The sequence below is a fragment of the Myotis nattereri genome (genome assembly GCF_964212035.1).
Source record: "Myotis nattereri genome assembly, chromosome: 1".
Classification (NCBI taxonomy): domain Eukaryota; kingdom Metazoa; phylum Chordata; class Mammalia; order Chiroptera; family Vespertilionidae; genus Myotis; species Myotis nattereri.
In genome coordinates, this window is record NC_138075.1 from 165,258,204 (window position 1) to 165,282,492 (window position 24,289).

Here is a 24,289-nt window from a genome sequence, read left to right on the forward strand (position 1 = left end):
CCCAGGGCTCTACATCTCTCTCTGCCTCACTGCACTGCCATGAAGTAGTTAGGAATTCACTTTTCATTTTACTGGGCATTGGGTTAGATGTTTTTTCCTGTAAATATCTCTCAGACATTACAGTGGAACCTAATAGGGGCTCATTCAATTCCACAGGTACTGATGGTATACCTATTGTGCTACGTGACAATACACTTTCTTTTTATTGTTTTCAGGTACACAAAATGAGATGAGCTTACTCTAGTACTTGCCTCTGTAAAGAACCATTTATTTAGCATTGCAACCTCTGCAGCTTTATAGCAGGGATGTAAGGCTAACTGTCTTCTACATGGAAAACTGAGCAAAAAGCTACTGGGATTTTAATAGATCCTGTTAAATCTATTAGATAAGGTGATATTAACATATTTATAACATTGAATCTTCTATCCATAGAAATTTTTACTCAGTGTGACTTTTATAAAAGAAAACACTGCTTTATAAAATCTCCATCAACACTTAGATAAGTTACCAAACTCAAATTTATAGTCCCTGAATGATCCTTATGTATTTTTTAAAAATATATTTTATTGATTTTTTTACAGAGAGGAAGGGAGAAGGGTAGAGAGTTAGAAACATAGATGAGAGAGAAACATCGATGAGCTGCCTACTGCACACACCCTACTGGGGATGTGCCCGCAACCAAGGTACATACCCACGAGGCTGTATACTAAAACAAACCAGTGAGCCAGGTCGTAGATCTCCTACACACAGCTGCAGGTTATTCCAATATCTAAGCCACTTTGAGTTTAGAAAGAGATGTCACCCTTTTAAAGGCACTTCTATTTTGTATACAGATTTGCGAGATTAAATAGTAGACTCAACCTTGAGGCCTCAGCACAGATCATGTATGACAGGCATGATGTTGAAGGATGCTATCCTGGAAAATCTATGGCTTCCTGTATCCCCTACACTCCCCACGGTTATAAAAAGAAAAGAGCTTATCCTCTTGAATTTAAGAATGTGGTCAGATAATAAATTAGCAAGATGATTAGTTATAATTATACAAATGTTTATAATGAAAACACAGATATTACAGAAGTGGATATATAATGTTTTCCTTTCTAAAATACTTATTGCTTAGTAATCTTGCATCATCTTTTATATATACTACTAGAGGCCCGATACACAAAATTCATGCAAGGGGCTTGGCCCTTGCAGCCCAGCTGCCTCACAGTCCCTGCCCACTGGTCGTTCAGGAAGGTTGTTCTACCATTTGGTTTAATTAGCATATTAGCTTTTTATTATATAGGATTGCATTAAAATTCTAACAGACCAACCACTTCCACATTTGTCTTTCTCTAGTCTGTTCTCATTGCTGTCTATTGTCATCTTTTACAAATATATATATAATCAGCTCTTTTTATTGTATAAATACTCGAATGATCACCTTTTGCTGTAAGCATAAAACCCAAATTCCTTACCATGGCTGCTAGGATTTCTGAGATTTGCTTCTAGCCTTGCATGCCAGTCTCACTGCATACCACTCTCACTTTTTCATATCAAGTACCAGCCATAGTTTTTAGTTTGACAAATCTACCAAGATTCCCCCTCCTCAGAGATTTTCTATAGGCTTCATGTAGCTGGTTCATTAAGTCACTTTAGGTTTCATACCCTTTGGGTAGACATTCCAGAGCTAGAGTGGATTGACACCTACCCCAACCTTCACCCCTAATTCCAACAAGGACAAGATAACGCTATAACTTTTTCTTTCAATTTATCTTTGTGGTCTTGGCTTCTATAATAATTTACCCTGGTCACACTCCCTAAACACAACTCAAGAAAAAGGTTTTTCACTTTTAACAGATTTTAATGAAAATATGGTAACTCACTTAGAGAAAATATATAGAAAAGAACATTGCATTCAAAGATTTTTTAAATTAAGTTGTTTTTATTAAAGTACTTAGAGAAAATATATAGAAAAAAACATTGTATTCAAAGATTTTTTAAGTTAAGTTGTTTTTATTAAAGTATACTGGTAAGATACATATAGACCCAAGTTAGAAGTGCACATGTCGATGACCTTTTACAAATTGAACACACCCTCATAACTAGTACACAGAACAAGAAGCAGAATATGACAATTACCCACAGAAGTCCTACCAAGTCCCTTCCCAATCATTATTCATCTTCAAGTGTAAAAAATAGCCCCAAATAACACTATTGATTAATTTTGCATATAATATTCCACTATGTGAATATAGTATAATATATACATTTATGGAGTATCGTTCAACTTTTGTCTATTATATTTAGTGTTGCTGCGAATATTTTCTTGCACATCTTTCAGTAAACACACACAAACACGAACACACACACACACACACACAAAACTAAGAGAAGAATGTTAATTATGGGACTTACATGTGCTAAGTTTTATTGATACTCCCGTACATTTGTCCAAAATGATTTTATCAAATTTTGTTTCCATTAGTAATATATAAAAATTCTTATCACTGTCCATCCTTGCATAAACTTGATTTTTCTTCTACTTTATAGTCTTTCTGGTGGCTATGTAGTGTGATATACTTTTATTATAGTTTTTATTTTCTTAGTTGCTAATCAAATTAAACACACTTTAAGAAATTTATCAGCCATTTTGACATACTTTTTTGTGAAGTGCATGTTCAAGTCTCTTACCCATTCTTTACTGTTGGTTTTCCTGTCTCTCCCTAATTTGTTTGTAGGTATGCTTTGTGTATACTGAATAAAAGTTACTTGTAGGATATTGTATTTTCACCCTCTCTGTGGTTTCCATTTTTCAGAACTGAAATGATGTATTTTGATGAAAAGAATCTCTAATCTTATCAGTGTTTTATTTACCATTTTTTAATGGTTAGCACTGTTTTATATGAGATTTTAATAAGAGATTTTTATAAAATATTTTATATTTTTATAAGATTCATAAAGATATTTTCCATCTGCTCTTTAAAATTTTATTGTTTTCCCTTTTACATCTAGACCAGCAATCCATCTGCAATTTACTTTTGCACATCCCACAGGCCAAGATTTATTTTATAACAATATGGCTATCTAATTGACCCAGCAACATTTACTGAAAATATCACTCTTGGCCACTGTTCTTACACCTTGTCAGAAGTCAAGTGACAACCCGGCTGTGGATCTGATTCTAAACTCTGTATACACTTCTATTTTTCTATTTGTCAGTTTTTGTGCCAATAAATTCCCTCTTATTATCACTTTATAATAGGTTTTGATATCGAGTAGTTTAAGTTTTATAGCTTTGTCCACCAACTTTGTTCTTAACTCTTTGCATTTCCATACAAATTTTACCATCAGTTTGTCAATTTGAAAAAAAAAAAAAAAAAAAAAAAAGCTACTGGGATTTTATTTATTTATTTATTTATTTATTTATTTATTTATTTCAGAGAGGAAAGGAGAGGGAGAGAGCAATAGAAACATTGATGATGAGAATCATTGATTGACTGCCTTCTGCATGCCCCCTACTGAGGATCGAGTTCGGAACCTGAGCATGTGCCCTTGACTGGAATGGAATCCAGGATCCTTCAGTCCACAAGCTGACGCTCTATCCACTGAGTCAAACTGGCTAGGGCAAAAAGCTAATGGGATTTTAATGGATCCTGTTAAATCTAATAGATAAGGTGATATTAACATATTTGTTAATTTTTGCATATTTTGCATGTTAAGGTTTGATGTTTATTTTTTCTAAGTGGATATTCAATTGTTCCAAGACTATTAAAAACTTTCTTTCACCCATTGAATTGCTTTGGGACTCTTGGCAAATATCAATTGGCCATGTATGTATGTTATTCTTTTCTAGGGTTAGTATTTTGTTCTAGTGACCATTTGAGATATCTATTTTTTCACCAGTGACATGCTGTCTTAATTATGTTAGTTTCATAGAAAGTTTTGAAATCAGGTACTGTATGTCCACGGACTTTGTTCTTTTTAAAACATATTTTGGTTATTGAGATGTTTGGTTATTGAGATGTAAAATTCATATAAATTTTAGAATCAATTCATTAATTTCTACAAAAGCTGCTAGGATTTTGATTGAGATTGTGTAAATTGTATAGGTCAATTTAAGGAAACCTAATATATTAACAATGTTGACATTTCTAATCCATGAACATAGTAAATATCTCCATGTATTTAGGTTTTCTTTAATATTTTTCAACAATGTGCTGTGTTAAGTGTATAGCCTTGCTTATCTTTTAATTAACTGTTATTCATTTTATGTTTTGGCACTATTATAAATAGAATGTTCTTTATTTCATTTTCCAACTGTTTTTCCTGTTATATAAGAATACAAAAGTTTTGGATATTTACTTTATATCCTGCAACTTTGATAAAAAAAATCTATTATTTTAGTAACTGTTTTGTGGAGTATTTGATAACATCTATGTAAGCAGTCATGTCTTATATAAATATAAATATTTTTATTTAGTTCATTTCAATGATTATGCCTTTTAAGTTATATATTTCCTGTTGTAATAGTTAAAGCCTCCAGTATAAGGCTAAATGGCAACAGTGAGGGCAGACATCCTTGCTTTATTCTTTTTTTAAAAAAAAAATATTTTTTTATTGGTTTCAGAGAGGAAGGGAGAGGGAAAGAGAGATAGAAGCATCAATGATGAGAATCATTGATCAACTGCCTCCTGCATGCCCCCTACTAGAGATTGAGCCTACAACCCGGGCATGTGTCCTTGACTGGGATCAAACCCAGGACCTGTAAGTCCACAGGCTGATGCTCTATCCATTGAGCAAAACCAGCTAGGGCCTTGCTTTATTCTTAATCCTAGGGAGAAAGTATCAAAATATTCACCCTTAAGTGTGAGGAGAGCAATAGATTACTTCTAAGTGGTTCATATCAGTTTGTGGACATTCTCCTCTAGTTGCATGAGGCTGAAAGTTTTAAAAATGACTTGGTGTTGCCCTAACCAATTTGGCTCAGTGGATAGAGCATCGGCCTGTGGACTGAAAGGTCCCAGGTTCGATTCCGATTAAAGGCATGTACCTTGGTTGCAGGCACATCCCCAGTGGGAGGTATTCAGGAGGCAGCTGGTCGATGTTTCTCTATCATCAATGTTTCTAACTCTCTACCCCTCTCCCTTCCTCTCTGTAACAAATCAATAAAATATATTTAAAAAAAATGACTTGGTGTTGAATTTTGCCAAATGAGCCTCCGTATCTATTGAAATCATCATGTTTTTTTCTTCTTTATGTTGTGACTATGGTGAATTGCACTGATTGACTTTTTAATGTTAAACCAATTTTGTATTATAGAGATAAGTCCAACCTTGTTATGCTATATTGGCCTTTTTACATATTACTGGATTTATTTTGCCAATATTTTATTGAGGAGTTTTGCATGCATATTCATGAAGGATATTGGTCCACAGTGTTTACTTTTTCAGATGTAGTTGTCTAGTATGGATCCACTGTAATAACTTCAGATGAGTTGGAAATTACTTCTTCTTCTTCTATTTCCTGAAAGAGTGTGTATAGAATTGGTATTACTTTCCTTAAATGTTAGGAAGAATTCACTAGGGAAGCCATCTGTGCCTGGACTATTTTTTGTTGAAATATTTTAAACTACTTCTATGCTTTCAAAAATGGATGAACTCACACTGTTCTCTCTTTCATGTTAATATATCTATTTTTAATTAAAAATAGTGATGTTTTATTTTAATTATGAACAGTGTTCCCTTTTTTATAATTTAAATTCACTACAGTATTTCCCACAGAGGCATTTTGACTTGAATTTCCATTTTTTGCTCCAAGAACATAAAATACTCCTGAGGTTAGGCACAATGACATATTTATTTATTTATTTGTTTATTTGTTTTGTTTTTTGTTTTTTACACTTTATTTTTTTAATTTTATTGGGGTGACATTACTCAGCATAAACATATAGGTTACATGTGTGGATTACTAATTTACAAAATCTGTATATAGAACCATGTGCCCACCACCCAAAGTCAAACTTCCTGTCATTTCATTTTAGGACCCCTGTCCTCCCCTCCCCCTCCCTCTGGCAACCACCACACTGCTGTTTGTGTTCATAAGTTTCAGTTTTACATTCCACGTATATGAGCTAAATCATATAGTTCTTAGCTTTTTCTGTTTGACTTATTTCACTTCACAGAATGTTCTCAAGGTCCATCCATGTTGCTGAAAATGACGCTATGCCATCCTTTCTTATGACCGTGTTGTGCTCCATTGTGCATATATACCACATCTTCTTTATCCAGTCCTCTATCGTAGGGCACTTTGACTTTGGCTGTTTCCAACTCTTGGCCACCATGATTAATGCTGAAATGAACATAGCGGTGCATATATCTTTGTGTATAAATGATTTTGAGTTTTTTGGGTATATACCCAGAAGTGGGACTGTTGGGTCATATAATAGCTCTATTTTTAATTTTTTGAGGAATCACCAGACTGCTAACAAAATGGAAAAAATATCTCATGTTCATGGATTGGAAGAATCAACATAGTTAAAATGGCCATTTTACCCAAAGCAATATACAGATTTAATGCAATCCCCATCAAAATCCCAATGTCATTTTTTAAAGAAATAGAACAAAAAATCATCAGATTTGTATGGAACCACAAAAGACCCAGAATAGCCAGAGAAATCCTGAAAAAAAAAAGAACAATGCTGGAAGTATCATGCTACCTGACTTCAAAATATACTACAGAGCTGCGATAATCAGAACAGCATGGTATTGGCAGAAAAACAGATACACAGATCAATGGAACAGAATAGAGAGCCCACCTATGAAACCACGCATATGTGGACAGATAATTTTCGACAAAGGAACCAGAAATGCACATTGGAGTAAAGATAATCTCTTCAATAAATGGTGCTGGGAAAACTGGAAAGCCACATACCAATGAATAAAACTGGATTGGTTTATCCCCGTATACAAAAATTAATTTAAAATGGATCAAAGACTTAAACATAAGACCTGAGACTATAAGTCACATAGAAAAAATATAGGTACCAAACTTATGGGCCTGGGTGGTAGAGAACATTTTATGGACTTGACCCCAAAGGCAAGGGAGGTAAAGGCAAAAATAAATGAATTGGGACTATATCAAACTGAAGAGCTTTTGCACAGCAAAAGAAATGGACAACAAAACAAACAGGCAGCCAACCAGATGGGAGATGATATTTGCAAACAGTAGCTCTGACAAAGGTTTAATTTCCAAAACATATAAAGAACTCACAATGACATATTTGCATTTGTTCTCTACTGCTTAACATAGTGTCTTATAAAATAGTGTTCAGTAAATATTTAAGTGAGTAATTAAATGAACTAATGAAAATGTCAGTAAAAGACCCATTCTTTTATCCATTTATCTTCTCTAAGTCATATTTTCTTTCTCATCTATCACAGGAATAATTGTATATGAATTCTACTTAAGTTAGTCATTTTTGAATTCCTTTGAAATACACTTATGTTTTTCTAGTATGGATATAACAAAGGAGAATTCAACAAAAATGACTTTTTCATTAATATCCCCAAGTCTTTCATCCACACATAGTTTAGTCTTTCCCTCCCCTTTTATTCTCTTCAGGCAAATTTTAGTATTAATATCTGCAAACATACCTCTAAGACACCCTAGATCTATAATGATTTTCTAGTATATGTTTTTATCATAAAATTTAAAGATAGAAGGGATTAAGAAGGTATCTAATCAAACCTCATCACTATGCAAAACAACTAATTGAGTCTCAGAGAAAATAAGTGTGTTTTTTTTTTCTACCTCTGTGACCTCTTGCTAAATACTAAGCCTTCAAGTTATAATAGAAAGGTTATTGACAGTAACAAATAGAACTAGGTTATCTGAAGTTTCTCTTTTTCTCCCTCAAGTTCACTATCTTCCAGAACAAAAATATTAAGACTGAAAGAGATAATATAATATCATAAAAGCCTAATATGCTAAGTGTCTGGTTGTCTGGTGACCTGTGGACTATTCTACCAATCAAAACGTAATATGCTAATGATATGCTAAGGCCACTCAACTGCTAGCTATGACGTGCATTGACCACCAGGGGGCTGATGCTCTGACCTGTAGATTCGCTTGCTGCTGGGGTCCAGCTAATCAGGACTGAGTGAGATGGGCCGAACATGCCCTAGAGCCCTCCCCCAGTCCCTTCCTGGCCCCAATCCTGCATCGGGGGGTCCCTCAGCCTGATCTGCACCCTCTCACAATACAGGACCCCTCAGGGGCTGCCAGGGAGCTGGTTTTGTCCTGATCCTACAGGCCACTCTGCTAAGAAGGGTGCCAGACACAGAGCTCATGGCTGGCGAGCGCTGCTGCAGCAGTGCAAGCCTCTCCTGATCAGGACTGATTGGGCGTGAGCCTGTGGCAGGAACAGTGGGGTCGGGATCAGCAGGAGTGGCAGGTAGGAACTGCAGGCGGCGTTGGACTGCGAGTTCTGGCCCAATCCCCGCAGGCCACCCTGAGGAACCCCACCCATGCACGAATTTGTGCACTGGGCCTTAGTATATAAATAAATGTGTGACAGCCTTGAAGGTATAAATATGTCAATCAATGTAAAACCTTTAAAATCAGGTATAGCGCCACCTCCCCCCACTCCCCACCACGCCCCCCCCCCAACACACTGTGGTATTTCTACAGTATAAGATCAAAGAGTTTTTTTCTAATTGTTTCTTCTTTAGTATATGTGCTGCTGAAGTACATGCTAAATGTATATTCTTTAAAATGTTATTTATTTCAGTGCCAATCTCTGAGCATCAAAGAGCCCATATTTCTTACAATTAAGTTCCATAGCGAATTTAGATTGATTTAGTGTTGTGATTTGATATGTGTGTATAAGCATATACCCACAAAAATGTGTAATTCTTATTCATTGCAAAATTTGTTTATTTTCCTAGAGCAAACAATAACCTTCCTTTCTTAAACCATAGATTTTGGAGTTAATATACCTCTTTATCTTTGTTCCTCTCATTTCTATAAGCAAAGGCAAATAGATACGTATACTTAGACACAGCTAACCTGAGTCCCTGACTATACCTTTTAACATTAAGTGATTTTTTCTAAAATAAACTGATTTGACATAAATGCCTCCAATGATTAACTGAATGATCTTTTTTAGGGTTTACCCCAGAAAGTAAGCTTGTAAAAGGATCCTCCTCAGCTATCCAGTAACTGTATGTTTTTATTAAACTGGGTCTTGAGTTTTCACTATAGGCAGAAATAATTGGTTAGGCAGCTGTTTCCTGTGAATTAGAGAAGCACAACAGAGGGACACCGATAATATTGGTGACAGATAATTAAATTGTTCAATTTGTGTCCATCTAGAATCTTGCCTCTCTTTAATGTCGTCTGACAGTGCTTTTAGTGTGTCACATGCTAATTGAGAGTGCTTGGTGAAAAATAAAAACTGACAAAAGATCTTTTTCATTTAAGCAATGTAGCACATGTATAAGAGATAAAAGAGAGGGTAGAAGGAAGTGAGAGAAAGGATCCATTTCATTTTACATATATTTTTAATATAATCCTAATTGTACTTCTGATTTTTTACCTAGGAAGGAAGTAAAAACAGAATAGAACCAGCATTTGCTTTTTGTAGTTGAGATATTTTTCTTCATTTTTAACTTAAAAGTTTTTTTTTGTGTGTAATGTTCAGAGGACTTAGACTATTTTTAGGAAATTTCCTAAGAGTATGTGTTTTCCTTTGGTCCTTACTCTGTCAGATTATAGAAAAAAGGGAGAAAGAAGAGATGGAAAAGCAAAATGAGATGAACTGTGAAGAGCAGAAATAAGAGATTTGAATACATAAGTTACTATGGGCTCATATTAATAGCCTAAAAATGGAAATTCTTTGCACAAACTTTGAAATATTTAACCATTCTTTATTAGATGTACTCAATTTCCCTTGGGTTTAAATTGGGCTTGTATTAATAAAATGGGTCCCTTTGGAAGCTACATCAATGTGTTAAGTCAGTAATATATTAATAGTAATTGAGTCTATGATGACAATGTTCCACGTTGATAGAGAGGTGCCAACTTGCCTACAGGCGTGCAGATGGTGAGTGGAGCCCAGCCTTGTCTCAGGCAGTCTTTTTCCGAGTCTGTGCTCCTCATAAGAACATAGTACTGTCTCTTGTAAAGCAGAAATATTTAACATTACAGCTCTTTGGTTGCATTGCCATCGATCCCTTTCAGAAGGACTTATATTGGGCTTTGCATGTGTTTGTGGTTCTAAAGTTGTCATTTCTATATCTTAAGATAAACCTTTAGGGACTTAGAAGAGAGAAAAAAGTAAGCATTTGAGATACTCAGCCATCTTGCTGCTCCCTAATCATTTGTAGTAGGAGAGAGAGGTGTTACTGATCATTAATTATAACTATTGAGTTCATCTTAATAATTACCAAATTCATAATAATATGTAAAAAATAACATTCAAATATATTTTCCATATTGAGTAGATTTATCCTCAATTTAGAAAATTACCCCTGAGTGAAATATGTATGCAAAATGAATACTGAGTTAAAATTAATATATATTTCTAGGAACATCGAGACTTGGTGATAATAGTTAATTAAAAAATAATGCAATTATTTTCAGTGGCATTAAGGCAGACCTTAAAAATTATATTTCTATTCCTGTGAAAAATACCTCCTGAAACTTTAATAATGAAGGTCAGATTAATTTTATTTTAATATAATTTACAAAGATAGGTCCTTGAAAAATATATCCACTGATGTTCTATACCAGTAGCAGGAAAGTTAACACCTAAATTAACATTGAAATAAGAGACAGAATAAATAATTCCTAAAGAAATAATACCAAGAGAATATATGTTTGAAATATTTCTGGAAGTGATCAAATTGCCTCTGGAATTTTGATAGAAAAATATTTTTTATATTTATAAATAAAAATAAAGTAGTTAAGCAATGACTTTAAAAGAATAAATAACATTGTGTAAAAAGTCATTGACAAACAGCTTGCTTTTTATGCTTCCTTTGTAGCTTCCATATGTCTTTTACATATGAGATAATGTGTATAAAATGTATTACACCTACATGGGACTCAATCACATTAGATTTTTCAGTTGATTGCCTCATTATTTTCAGAGCCTTCTACTGTTTTTACTTAAAATAACTTGCTTTTTAAACCATTGCTTAGTATCCTACAAGACAATTCATTCAAAGGTGCTCATTGGTTTGTTTGCTCTGGTTGTTAGGGGAACAATGAGACAGTTTACAATCCATCATGAAAACAGCATACTTTGCCCAACACATCAAAATAGTTATTTTTCTAACATTTTCTGAAAAAAACATAATAAGCAATAGCTATCTGACTTATTTTGAAAAGTTGTACACTACTGTTAAAACAATTTTATTAAAATAATTTTAATATTAAATTACAACTCATATTATTCTGCTGTTCTATATAATCTTCAATTTTTCTTTAAAAAAATGTAAGTCCTAGGTCAAATTTACTGGCTCCAGAAATAAATTAACAAGAAAGTGAGTTTGAATAGTGGCTAAATTTCAATCAGACAAGCTACAGAGATAAGATACTTAGATTCCTCCTTCTTTATCCACTTTAGCAATAGTGAAAGCATGACTCTTATTTTTAGTTATGATTTACCCACTTGATGATAGATATTATTGTAACTCACTAAGTCATTTCTTACCTGTATTTGGATTATTAATACAAAGTCTGAAACAATGATGGGGAAGGTTGGGGTTTTGCCTGCTGCTTAAGAGACAGAGGGATTCCTGAGATTATTAGGGCTTCTTTCTCTCCTACTTCCTCTTTCTTTTTAAACCTTTTTATGTTAAATTGTGAGCTAGCAGACACACAAATTCCATAGTTTACAGCGAAATAGCAAATCCCTTAGGATAATATTGGTTTGAAAAGGAAATGGCAGGCATGTTGGTTTGACTTTGATGCAAATAACAGCCCCTGTATCCTTCAGATTATGTAGCATTTGTAGGTTGTCTGCCTACATTTTCCCAGGATAGAGAAGAAGACTTATTTTGACTGAGGAAAATGTCAAAAAAAAAGCATATGAAAATTTCAGTATTTAGTTTTCAGGCTTTTACCTGGGAATTGGGAATACTAGTACTGCTTTTACATCTCTTTATGGGACTCAGCAAAGTAACTGATAAACATTTTAGATTAGTAAAGTGAGTGACAAAGACTTCCATGGAACCCTACATCCATTCCCAAACACCTTCCCTGTCATTTCTCCACTGTAGAGACTGAAGACACTAACCACTCACCTTTCCAGCCTCTAGTTACATCTTTTCATGTGGTAACTTTCTGATAAGTGAGGCATTAGCAAAATCTGAGTGGTTTCTAGGAAAGCTTTCCTGATAAAAGGAATAGGTATCATGACTTCTTCCCTCCCTTGAATTGCATGTCCTATATAAAACTGCAGGGGCCATTTTATCAACATGAGAATCACAGACGACTTGCACTGACATGTGTGGTGAACATGAGACATGCCACCCACAACCCCCTTCAAGGAGAACTGGCTGCTAGCTGTAGAGAGTGGGGTCAGCAGACAGCTTCCAGCCAGCAACTGTTCAGCATCTAACTCAGCTGCTGAGAGGTGCCTGGCCCGGGCCACATCTTTCCCGTGACAGAGTGAGATGGAGTCTATAGAGTGAATCAGACCCAGCTGTTTCAGACCGACACAGGACCTTATGTAAGGCGATATTCACTCTAGTGCTCCCCATCCGACTGGCTGAGGTTCTGTTGGGTGTACATCCCAGTTTTTTTCTGCCCAATCCCAGTTCTTCCACTTCTCTTCATAGGTGTTGATGCCTACTACACATCTTATACCCCAAACTCCATCTCAGCTTCTCTTCCAGAGAATTAACCTGCAATCCTGGGAAAAAAACATATAGTCATCTACATTCAGACTTGTTGGTATGTGAGAAAACAATAGTCCAATCATGATTACTTGCAAAGTTCACAGTTACAAGCTGCCTTCTGCCCAATCCCAGTTCTTCCACTTCTCTTCATAGGTGTTGATGCCTACTACACATCTTATACCCCAAACTCCATCTCAGCTTCTGTTCCAGAGAATTAACCAGCAATCCTGGGAAAAAAACATATAGTCATCTACATTCAGACTTGTTGGTATGTGAGAAAACAATAGTCCAATTATGATTACTTGCAAAGTTCACAGTTACAAGCTGCCAAGTCACTCTTAGCTGTTATAGGGAGATAGTTCCAGAATTTTTAAAGTACTTTCTTCAATTTTCATAAGAAAGTAGTAGTATTTATATGCTATAAATTACTATTACGAGGAGGAACTTCAAATATAATTTGCTCCAACGTCCTTATTTTATTAATTAAAAATCTGAGGCCTGGGAGTGTGGACAGAAATTGCGGTTTCTATACTAGCAGCGTCAACATCACATGGAAACTCATTAAAAATTACTGAGTATCTCTCTGTTGACTGCAGTATAATTTATAATAGCCAACATATGGAAACAGCCCAAGTGCCCATCAGTAGATGAGTGGATAAAAAAAAAACTGTGGTACATTTACACAATGAAATACTACTCAGCTGCAAAAAAGAAGGAAATCTTTTTGCAATAATGTGAATGAACCTGGAGGGTATTGTGCTAAGTGAAATGTCAGACAGAGAAAGGCGAGTACCATATGATTCTACTTATATGTGGAATCTAATGAACAAACTAGAAGCAGACTCATAGATACAGAGAACCGACTAATAGCTTTCAGAGGGGAGAGGACGGGAGTGGGGGTGTTGAGTGAAAAAGGTGAAGGGATTAAGCAGTACAAATTGGTAGTTGCAGAATAGCCACAGAGATGTGGATACAGCATAGTGAACATAGTGGGTACTTGGAGCAGATTTATAACCATTTTGCTGTACATCTAAAACCAATACAGAATAATACTGAATGCAAACTGTAATTGAAAAATAAATTTTAAAAACAAACAAAATTAAATTAAATGTGACTTTTGGGGTCCTACTATGAACACACTGAATCAGAAATTCTAGGAGAGAGGAGGTCTGGAAATTTGTGTTTGCCAGGAGCTGATGCATGCTAAAGTTTAGGGACCTATAACTTAGAGAAAGATCTACTGCTGATAGGAAAGTCACAAAATGTAGCTTCTAGTCCCAGATCACTTACAAAATAGTGGTGTATCTTAGTTTACTTACTGGAAAAAGAGGAAGCTAAACCAAGTCAAGATTTTTACCAATGGACTTGCATTAATAAGAGTATTCCAGAGAAACAGTATCAAAAGGTAGATATATATACCTTTTGATACTGTTTCTCTGGAAAATATATATTAATATATACATATATATTAATATTCCATTATATTTACAGTTTTAACATAGCAAACTAAAGTGAGTTATGTCTTGGCAGATAGCATATCATTCTACATTTATAATGCATCAGTTTCTGCTAACACATTGTAAAAGCAAATAATACAGTTTGTCAGGGATCATCTGAAAAATTCCAAGCTAATTCTTTCTTTGTTAGTTACCTAAACCTCTACCTACTCTCAGACCCTGGCCTAATAAGAAAAATAAAAAAATGGGGTAGGGACTCTCATCATATAGAATGTATCAAGAATTGCATTTTAATAATTAAGCTTCAATTGAACTGTCCTTTCTATTTTATACAGTGACACACCTTTAAACCCCCTTGGGTACACAGCACAGAATGCTAAGACACTGCAAAATTTAATTTAGAATACAAACTATAAAATAACTAATGCTTATTATTTAGCAAAATTGTGTGTATTTACATATTTATGTGTATATATGCATATATGAATATATATGCATATATTCATTTATATATATGAATGAAGAGGGAGAGAGAGAGAGATTTATTTTAAGAAATTGGCTTATGTAATTGTGGAGGCCAACAAGTCCAAAATCTGCAGAGCAGACCTGCAGGCTGGAGATCCAAGGAGGAGCTATTGTTACAGCTCAAGTTGGAAGGCAGTCTGGAGGCAAAACTTGTCCTCAGAGATTGGCGAGGCCCATCCACGTTACTGAGAGTTAATCTACTGATTCAAACGTTAATCTCATCTAAAGTGCCTTCACAGCTGTATCCAGACTGGTGTTTGGTTCAGTATCTGGTTAACAAGGCCTAATCAAATTGACACACAGAATTGACCACCACAGAAGCCTTTGTTTGAATAAATGAAACATTATACAGAAGCCCACGCGTAAAACTATTAGAAGCTCAAGGACTGAAGCAGAATGAGACCCTGGAACCTTTACAGCTAACAGCTCTCACTTGCACACCTCCACTTTCCACCACTGAGGGGCCTTGCAGAATCTGCAAGGATTTACTGATGCACCATTAAAAAACCACATAAACACCTAAATAGTGAGACTGCTTTCTGATACCACTGATATAAAATATCTTGCAGGCAAGGTCCTGAAAACCTACCCTTTACTCTAAATTTTTGTAAATCTGTATTTTATTTGTCACTTGCCTAAATGTATGACAAATCCCTGCTTATCAAATGCTCTCCTCACCCAGGAGCATGCTTATTAAATTCAGCAATTATTACCGACTGTCTACTTTACACAGGGTTCTCTGGTAAGTTTTGTTGACACATTTCTAGGAAACCCATTTTAAAAATAGTAAAGGAAAATTTTCACTCAATCCTTGTATGAATTTTTACAGATTTCAAATAAGTGGTGTAGGAATCAGTAAAATTTTAATATAATAATGTGACATGTCTTAACATTATGGAAAATACCAAAGTTATAAACACAAATTAAATCAAGCACCCCAGATTCAGGAATCAGTCACTATAAAATGAAACAGTAATACTTCTGAAATAAAATCTTTGGTACTAGCATTTCAAAATCATTCTGCTCCTTTTGTCTAAATGTACATACAATCAGCACCAAAATCTGAGATTGTTCATATAAAAAAAATTCTTCTTCCTAGTCTTGAGCTCTTAAATGCTTCTTACATGACAATTCAAGACACTGTAGAGATTAAACAGAAACCAAAATTTAGGTCTGCACTAATTGCATTCTTTTTGAAGTATTTTTTATCTATATATATAAAAGCCTAAGTCATCATTACAACTGGTTGACCGGTCACTATGATGTGCACTGACCACCAGGGGGCAGACGCTCAACACAGGAGCTGCCTCCTGGTGGTCAGTGAGCTCCCACAACCAACCTCCCACAGCCAGCCAACCTCCTGCGGTCCCTCCCCCACACCGGCCAGTCCAATTGGGACTGGGCAAGATAGCCCTGATTGGCTACAATTGCCAGCCAGGCTGAGGGACCCCACCTGTGCACAAATTTGTGCACCGGGCCTCTAGTATAGTCATAATTGCTTTGTGTATAGATGCTTTTTTAATTTTAAGAGTGGTTGGAAGCTCATTAGATAATGAAGCTAATATTATTTTGGCATAATCTTTCTTGTATTTCACATTATTAAGATGAGATAACCTGTGTTCTCTAAAAGGAATGTTTAGACCGACATTTTACATTATCTCTAACCATAGCAACACACAGTAAGTGTTCTTTCTTTATTTCAAGGAAAGGAAAACAATTCAAAGAGCTCATTTGATGTTAAGGTCTTACAACTAGTAAATACAAAAGCTTGGATTTGAAACCAAGTTTATTTACAGAGCTTTGGATACTGGCTTTAAGATACTCTAGATATCTGACTGTGAAAATTAGTTGCTCAGACCTAGGGGACAAAGAAGACTTGGAAAGAAGAGATCAACTCTTACAAAGAGATAAAGGATTGCATCAAGATGACAAACTGAGCATATTTGTTCATCTCACATCCCACCTCATATTTCCTTGAAATAACGGAAAATAAAAATTTTAAAGAGTAAGTTTCTAGGGGCTTCATTTCCAGGATAACAATCTGAAGAGTTCCACAGACCCACTCCTTAGTGAAATAAGCAAAGCTAATGAAAATTATAAAACTAAAAAAAAAAACCCACCCACATTACTCTCTGGCAATTGTTCTAAAAGCATACAGCACATAAACATTGATTCAAGAATAAAGTAAGTTCTTACTTCTCTGAATAAGAACAGTGGGAGCTATGGCATTCAAACCATGACCCACTTCTTCTCTATACCCACCAAGGTCATCTGTGTTACAGGTGGCCAAGAGGATGCAGTTGCCTCTTTCTTCAGCTCTCAATCAAGTTTTACCATATTGCAGCATCCACTCCAAATACAAGGCTAAATTCCTGGTAAGTGCCAGCAAATATTTTTTTTTGGGGGGGGGGGGCCTTCTTTTTCCACTTAGTCCCTACCCTTAGGACAGAAGCTCTAACCCATGTACAGCAAAGTACCTATGGCCCTCACCCAAGCTCATTCTTAGATTAGGGATTACAGTCTGAAAGAAGAAAGCCAAAAAAACCCAGAAGCTACTGCCCGGCCCAGAGCCCAGAAAAGTGGCTGAGAGAGTTTTCCCAGGTGGACAGGCAGTCCATAAGAAAAGAGAGCTCTGTAGCTTTACCTCAAGTAACTACCCTTATTTGAAATATAGTCCAACCTGTAGGGTGCTCTCAAAAACAGTAGCTCTTCTTAATTAAGAGCAACATGGGCCATCTAATTTTCCACAGAGAATCACAGAAAGAGGCAGATGCAAAAGCTCTCCTAAGGGATAGCAAAAACCATAAAGACTGGCCTCAAACACTACCACTGTCCACATTTAATTGGACCAGCCTGATAGGCAATTTATTTTCCAGAGTGATGTTGCAAACAATAGAGAAATCAGGCAGTAATTAATAAAGCCTAATGGGCAGGGTGTAATAGCAAGGAAGCAGATGGCTTAACAGAGAGAACAGAGAGAACGATAGTCAAAGAGAGCCCGAGTGAGTGTACACATGTCCAAGGCTACCTCTCTGAGGAGTGGTGCCAGAGGCTTCCTACTGAAAGGGAAACAGACTTTACTTAGTAGCTCAGTCAAGCCTCAAAACAAACAAACACAAGCCCTAGAGAGACGGGAGGGGAGTCAGTGTCCATAGTTGCCATATTATGCTGTTTCCTGATGGGAGTTTGAGTCCAAGTGTTGAATATGAGTGAGAGTAGCAGAAGGTACAGATCAGATTCAGAGGGGTGGTGATGCACAGTATCAGACAAGATCACTGATTCTGTCCCTTTTATATCCTAAGAAGTTTGAAAGGAAGAGGTTTTCAATGCCAACAGTCAGTTTGGGGCAGAGTTTGCAGCTGCTATAAATATCAAATATGAGAGCGTCTTCCAGAAGCTTTTCTTCACAGTAAAAACAGTTTGCTATGTAAAAGCAAGGTTTCAAATGAATTTAGTAATATCATCCAATATTACTTGCTACTTTGGACTTAAAAACTATGTTTCTTTATTTGTAAGTTAACTGGTTAGCTACAAAACTACATCAATGCCAACATAAAATCTTGAATCTTAAACTATATTCAAAGAACTGAAGGAAATCATGCTTAAGGTGGTAAGAAAAGATATGAAGTATGGAGATACTATTTCATTAAAAATATCAATAAAGATATAGAAGTTGTTAAAAGAAGTAGATGGAAAGTCTGTTTGGAAAACTACAATTGTAATGGAAAGTTCATTTGACAACTCCTTAGTAGATTTGAGTTAGTGGAAGAATCAATAAAGTTGAAGATAGATTAAGGAGCTATTTATCTTATTTATTTTTAAAAATTTTCACCAGAGGATATGTGTTTTTTTTATTATTTTTAGAGAGAGAGGAGAGAGAGAGAGAGAGAGAGAGAGAGAGAGAGAGAGAGAGAGATCCATTGGTTGCCTCTCGTAAGGAGATCAAACCCACAACCTTTTAGTGTATGGGATGACACTACAATCAACTGAGCCACCTGGCCAGGGCTCTCTCCATTTATTTTTGCTTGTCCTTGTTAGTAATCATCAATCTGAATCTCATAACACTCTTACCCACATTCCTATTTCTAGCTCCTTTATCCATTCTCTTCTCTGGAAAGTTTTACATCAAAATTTTATGCCCTCTTTCACATGTGCAATTTACAAGTTAGGTTATTTGAATATTTTTATTGACATCATCAGATATATATGCTTTGTATTAACTTTCAGGAAGTAAAATAATCTGCTGGTATAAATTTTTATAAGATTTAGCTCTCTAAAGGAAAAAAGGGATTTTTAATCATTGACTGATGTAAGTCTTCAGATTGCTTAACTTATTGATAAATTATTAAAAAACAAATGAAGCTGGGTATAAATGCAAATAAATATCAAGCATATTTAAACTTCATCAAAATTTGGATTTTTAAAAGTAATCATTGAAATTTAATTACTATATTACTCTAAATTCCAAAATGTGCAAGATTTCACATTATTTGTCCATTCATTCATTAATTCATTTAAATATTGATTGAAATCTTATGTGGTGTGGAAAGTATAAAGCTACATTAAATGGGATTCTTGTTTTAGAGGAGTTTTGAAATGAGCCACACAAACAACTAACCTCATTATTTTACAGCTACATTGTGTGTAAGCATGTGTGTTATAGCTTTTATTATAATTCTCATTATTATTTAAAACTTTTTATATTACTAGAATGAATATTATTCTTTGAGTTAAACAAAATAACAAACAGAATGTCATATAAGAGATGGTGTTACCTTTCAAAATAATTAAAGCAGGTTTTTTTCAAAGACTCATAAGTATCTTGAGTTACTTCATTATTTTACTTCACAATTTCACTGATGTTATTAAGAGATATTAATACTTTAACTGTAAGTGTGCATATTCATACTTTGATGTTCTCTATATAATGTGTTAAATATAATCAAGTATAGTTCTGCATGTGGATATAGGTAACCAAAAAAAAAAAAAATTAACAAAGTGTATACATGCAAACTAAGACCTCATTTTTGCCACATCACATTTAGGATCTGTAAAACCTTGAGAATTAAAGTGGGTAAGAGAATTATCTGCAACAGCAGGGTAAATTGAATTCCAATTTTGTTTCAATGAAATATTTAAAAACAATGCAGATTGTCTCTTTTCTTCCCATGTTCCTTTACAAATACACATACTTATTGTTAGGTCAAAAATTTACTCAAACTACACTTCGAATGTCTAAATAAATTATATTTTCTTTTATAAATTACAAATATAAATTTATATACATTTCCAAACTTTTCCGTGTAGTGGAAAATACATCTAAATTTTGGTCCAGTTGGGTAAACATTGTGGACCAATATTATTTAAACAATAATTTAAAGAGGTCTTCTAGCTAAATGTTTAGCATTTTTAAATAAAAATGCTCAGAGCTCTACCCTTTACAAAATAGTATCCAAGTATTTTATAGGGTAACATGATAATGAAGGGAGCTGGTAACCAAATATGAATATGCTGTCCTCTAAATAATCTTTGGATTTTGCTGAGGGGTGGCGGGTCTGGGTTCCTCACTGAACTCCTGGCCAGTATCTTTTTTGAGAACTGCTGCTGGTACAACTTATAGTCTCTCTTTCCTTTGTCTTGACAGTGACTAATAGTCCTTTCTGATTTTTCTGAACTCATCTAGTGCTCCTTGGCACAGGTGGGTGTCCTGAGGTCTGGCTGTGACCACACACAGCTCTAATTTATTATTATAAATTTTACTAAATTTTTATCCCATTGTATGAAAATATGAAATAACTTTAAAGTAAATTTAGTACATTCCATTGTATAATCATATCAAACTTAATTTTAACTTTTGATGTGCAATGTTCTTCAAACTGTGGACTATTATAAGCAATGGTACTAGAAATATTCTTTGGATTACACCTATGCACCAGGGTCTCTAAATAAATAACCACAAGTTAAATTACTTGGATAGAGTCACACAAATCCTCAACTTTAATAATGATTAGAAATTGCTTTCCAAAGTGGTTGTGCCACAAGGAGAAGAGAGGGAGCAAGAAATTAAAAACATATTTGAAAAAATAATGACAAAAAACTTTCCTTACTTCATAAAAGAAATAAATATATAAGTTCAGGAAGCACAGACATTCCCAAACAAGAGGAACCCAAAGAAGCACACACAAAATACATCATAATTAAAATGCCAAGGGCCAAAGATAAAGAGAGAATCTTAAAAGCAGCAAGAGAAAAGCAGTTCGTTACTTACAAGGGAATGCTTATATGACTGTCAGCTGATTTCTCAACAGAAACTATGCAGGCCAGAAGGGAGTGGCAAGAATTATTCAAAGTGATGAATAGCAAGAACCTACAACCAAGATTACTCTACAGCAAAAGTATTATTTAGAATCAAAGGACATTTAAAGAGTGTCCCAGACAAGAAAATCCTAAAGGGGTACATCACTACCAAACCTGTATCACATAAAATGTTAAAGGTTCTTCTTTAAGAAGAAGAAAAAATATATAAAAAAATATGAACAATAAAATGGCAACAAATTCATATCTATCAACAACTGAATCTAAAAATCAAAATAAATAAACAAGGAATCTAATGAAAAAAATAAACTGATGAATAAAGTAGAACCAGAGGCATGGAAACATGGAACAGACTGACAAATCTTGAGGAAAGAGGAAGGTGCATATTAACCAAAGACATATATGCATACATGCATTACCCATGGACACAGACAACAGGGTGGTGAAGGCCTGAAGTAGGGTAGCAACTGGGTAGAGGCACTGGGGGGGGCGGGAGGGGAAGACATCTGTAATACTCTCAACAATAAAGATTAAGCAAACAAACAAACAAAGTGATTGTGCCAATTTAAACCCTCACCATCAGGCTATGAATACTTCAGAAACTTCCAGAGAGGTATGATGAAGTATGAGACAGCAAGAAACAATACTTGCATTGCTCCATTAAAATATCTATATCATCCCTATCTCTATCTCTATCTATCTCTATCTCTATCTCTATCTCTATCTCTATCTCTATCTCTATCTCTATCTATCTCTATCTATTCTATCTCTATCTATCTATGTATAGATATATAATTTCCACATTCCAGCTATGGCCCAACAGAGGGCTATGTATGTATTATAGGATATATAACATACATAATATTGTGGGAACCATGCCAGAGTCTCCAGATAGCCAAGGCTAATTAGAGTGTGGAGGCCTTGTTGGTAGTACACCAGATGGCCAAGGCCACTCTGAACATGGAAATCTTAAACAGAATGTCCAAGGACTACACAGTTGCCAGGCCACAGCAGTCTCATGGAACACTGTGCACTCCTACAGCCAAATGATTGATGTAACTACTGGCAGGAGGCCTCTTAGTCTAAGTGGTTACTGACCAACCAATGTATTGCTGCTGCCACGAGAGAAGTGCAGGAAAGGCTGGAAAGAGGGTAGAGGCCAGAGATGTAAAAGTGGAGAGCTCAGGTGCTGCTACTATGAGATGCAGTGAGTCTAGGGGCAGCATGTGGCTGCTCAGATAATAGTTGTGGGTAAAGAAGATACCACTACTTTGTAGGAAAGATGTGTTTGTTCACCAGCTGGTGTGCGGCTGCCTGTATGTGACTGTTGGGAAGAACTGTTTTACCTGATGGCTATATGACCACTGGTTTCTATAATAAAGACTCAATCTTATACCCACAACTTCTCATGGCTTCTCCATCTAAGACCCAGTGTCCAAGAAGGTCCAGCCCCTGGCAGAGGTGCTTGGACTCAACAGTTAGTATAGTATACTGGGTTCAAGAATGAACCTGCTATGACAGTTGGCATAGTAATTAGCAGAATGCAGAATATATGGGCTCAGAGCAGCAGTGCTCTGGCTGCCCTGACAAATATAAATGTAAATATTTTAACATATGAATATACTTACATCCACAGGTCTTTGCAGCATCCCTTGCTCTGCCTGCTGTCAGACCAGTGTTTCCTGAGCTGTCATGGAGCCAGTGACTCCAAGGAGGAGCACACAGTGAGTGCAACAGGCACTAGGCAGCTATGCAACAGGTTTGGCAGGTGAGGGCAGTGGGTGCTAAGGACTTGGGGTGCACACTGCGTGAGGATGACATGCAGGGCTGCAATGTGGAGTGGAACCCCACATGGTCCACGTGCTACACCTGACCCACCAGTTGGTGCTCAGAGTGGCCCAGCTGCAATGCAACAGCTAGTGGCTGGCTGCAGAAGAAGCTCCAGCTCCTGACACAGCAGGTGAAAGCACTGGCCTTGGGGACTCAGCTGCCCCCATGCTCTGCAGGCCTGGCACACCCAGCTCTCGGGCTACATCCTGGGTCCCAGACCACATGTCCTGTCTGGGCACGGTTTACTTTACCAGCTGCTCCACCCTTTTGCTTTTGGGTGTGGGTCATGATAAAGCCAGTGAGGAGATGAGAAGCACCTCAAACTCGAGTATCATCAAGGTGGGCATCAGCCAGGGGCAGGTCTGGGTGATGGCTCCCTTGAGGTTGCCCCAGCTTTTCAGTTACCAGGTTCCCCCTTACCTCGCCTGGTGAGCTTCACCAGCCAGTCATGTCTGTCGCTCGAGTTTCCTAGTTCTCTGGGGACAGGGTGCAGCTCTATGACCTCTGTGTCAAGCTGCCCTCCTGAGATGGGGTGCCTTTAGCCTCAGCACCACTGAAGCCACGGCACCCTGGACTCCCAGTCCAAGGGAGAAAAATTCTCTCACAAGGTCTTCATCAAGTTCCGCTATGGGGCAGTGCCGTCAGGCAGGAGAAAAGACAGCCCACCTTTGTTGAAGCCACTCCAGTGACCCTCACCCGCACCTGTCATGGCTCTTCACCATCATTTATATTTGATGTCAGATATATCGTTCATGTTATCAAACTTAGTGTAACAGGTTCAGCTAAATTCTGTGTCTGCCTGGAGGATGAATGGAATGTTTTGAAACCTGTCCTCATCACAAGGGAAATGAGTGGACAGAAGAGCTGAATCTTGGCCCTTCCTCTAAATTTAAGCTGCATTTACTTTACTGTAGCTGAGCCTCGGGAGCCAGTGCCCAGTGGTCTTTGAAATGACATTCTGAAGCCCTAGACTTTAAGGTGAACCTGATGACTTTGACATTTAGCTTTTTAAAAATATATCCTCTCCTGGGTAGCTATCTCTCTGCTTGCTTCCATTATCTCAGTCCCCTGTGTACAAATAGTACTGCACAGCTACACAGAACAGTGTGACAGCGGCCTTATGCAGAACTTCTCCTAGAGAACCTAGACACAGAACCTACACAGAACCTAGAGACAGAAGAACTTCGCTGGAGAGAACATGGCAAAAGATCCTGGACAGAAACTGGCCACAGAACCTAGAGACAACCTAGCGAGAGAACCTGGCTGAAGAAT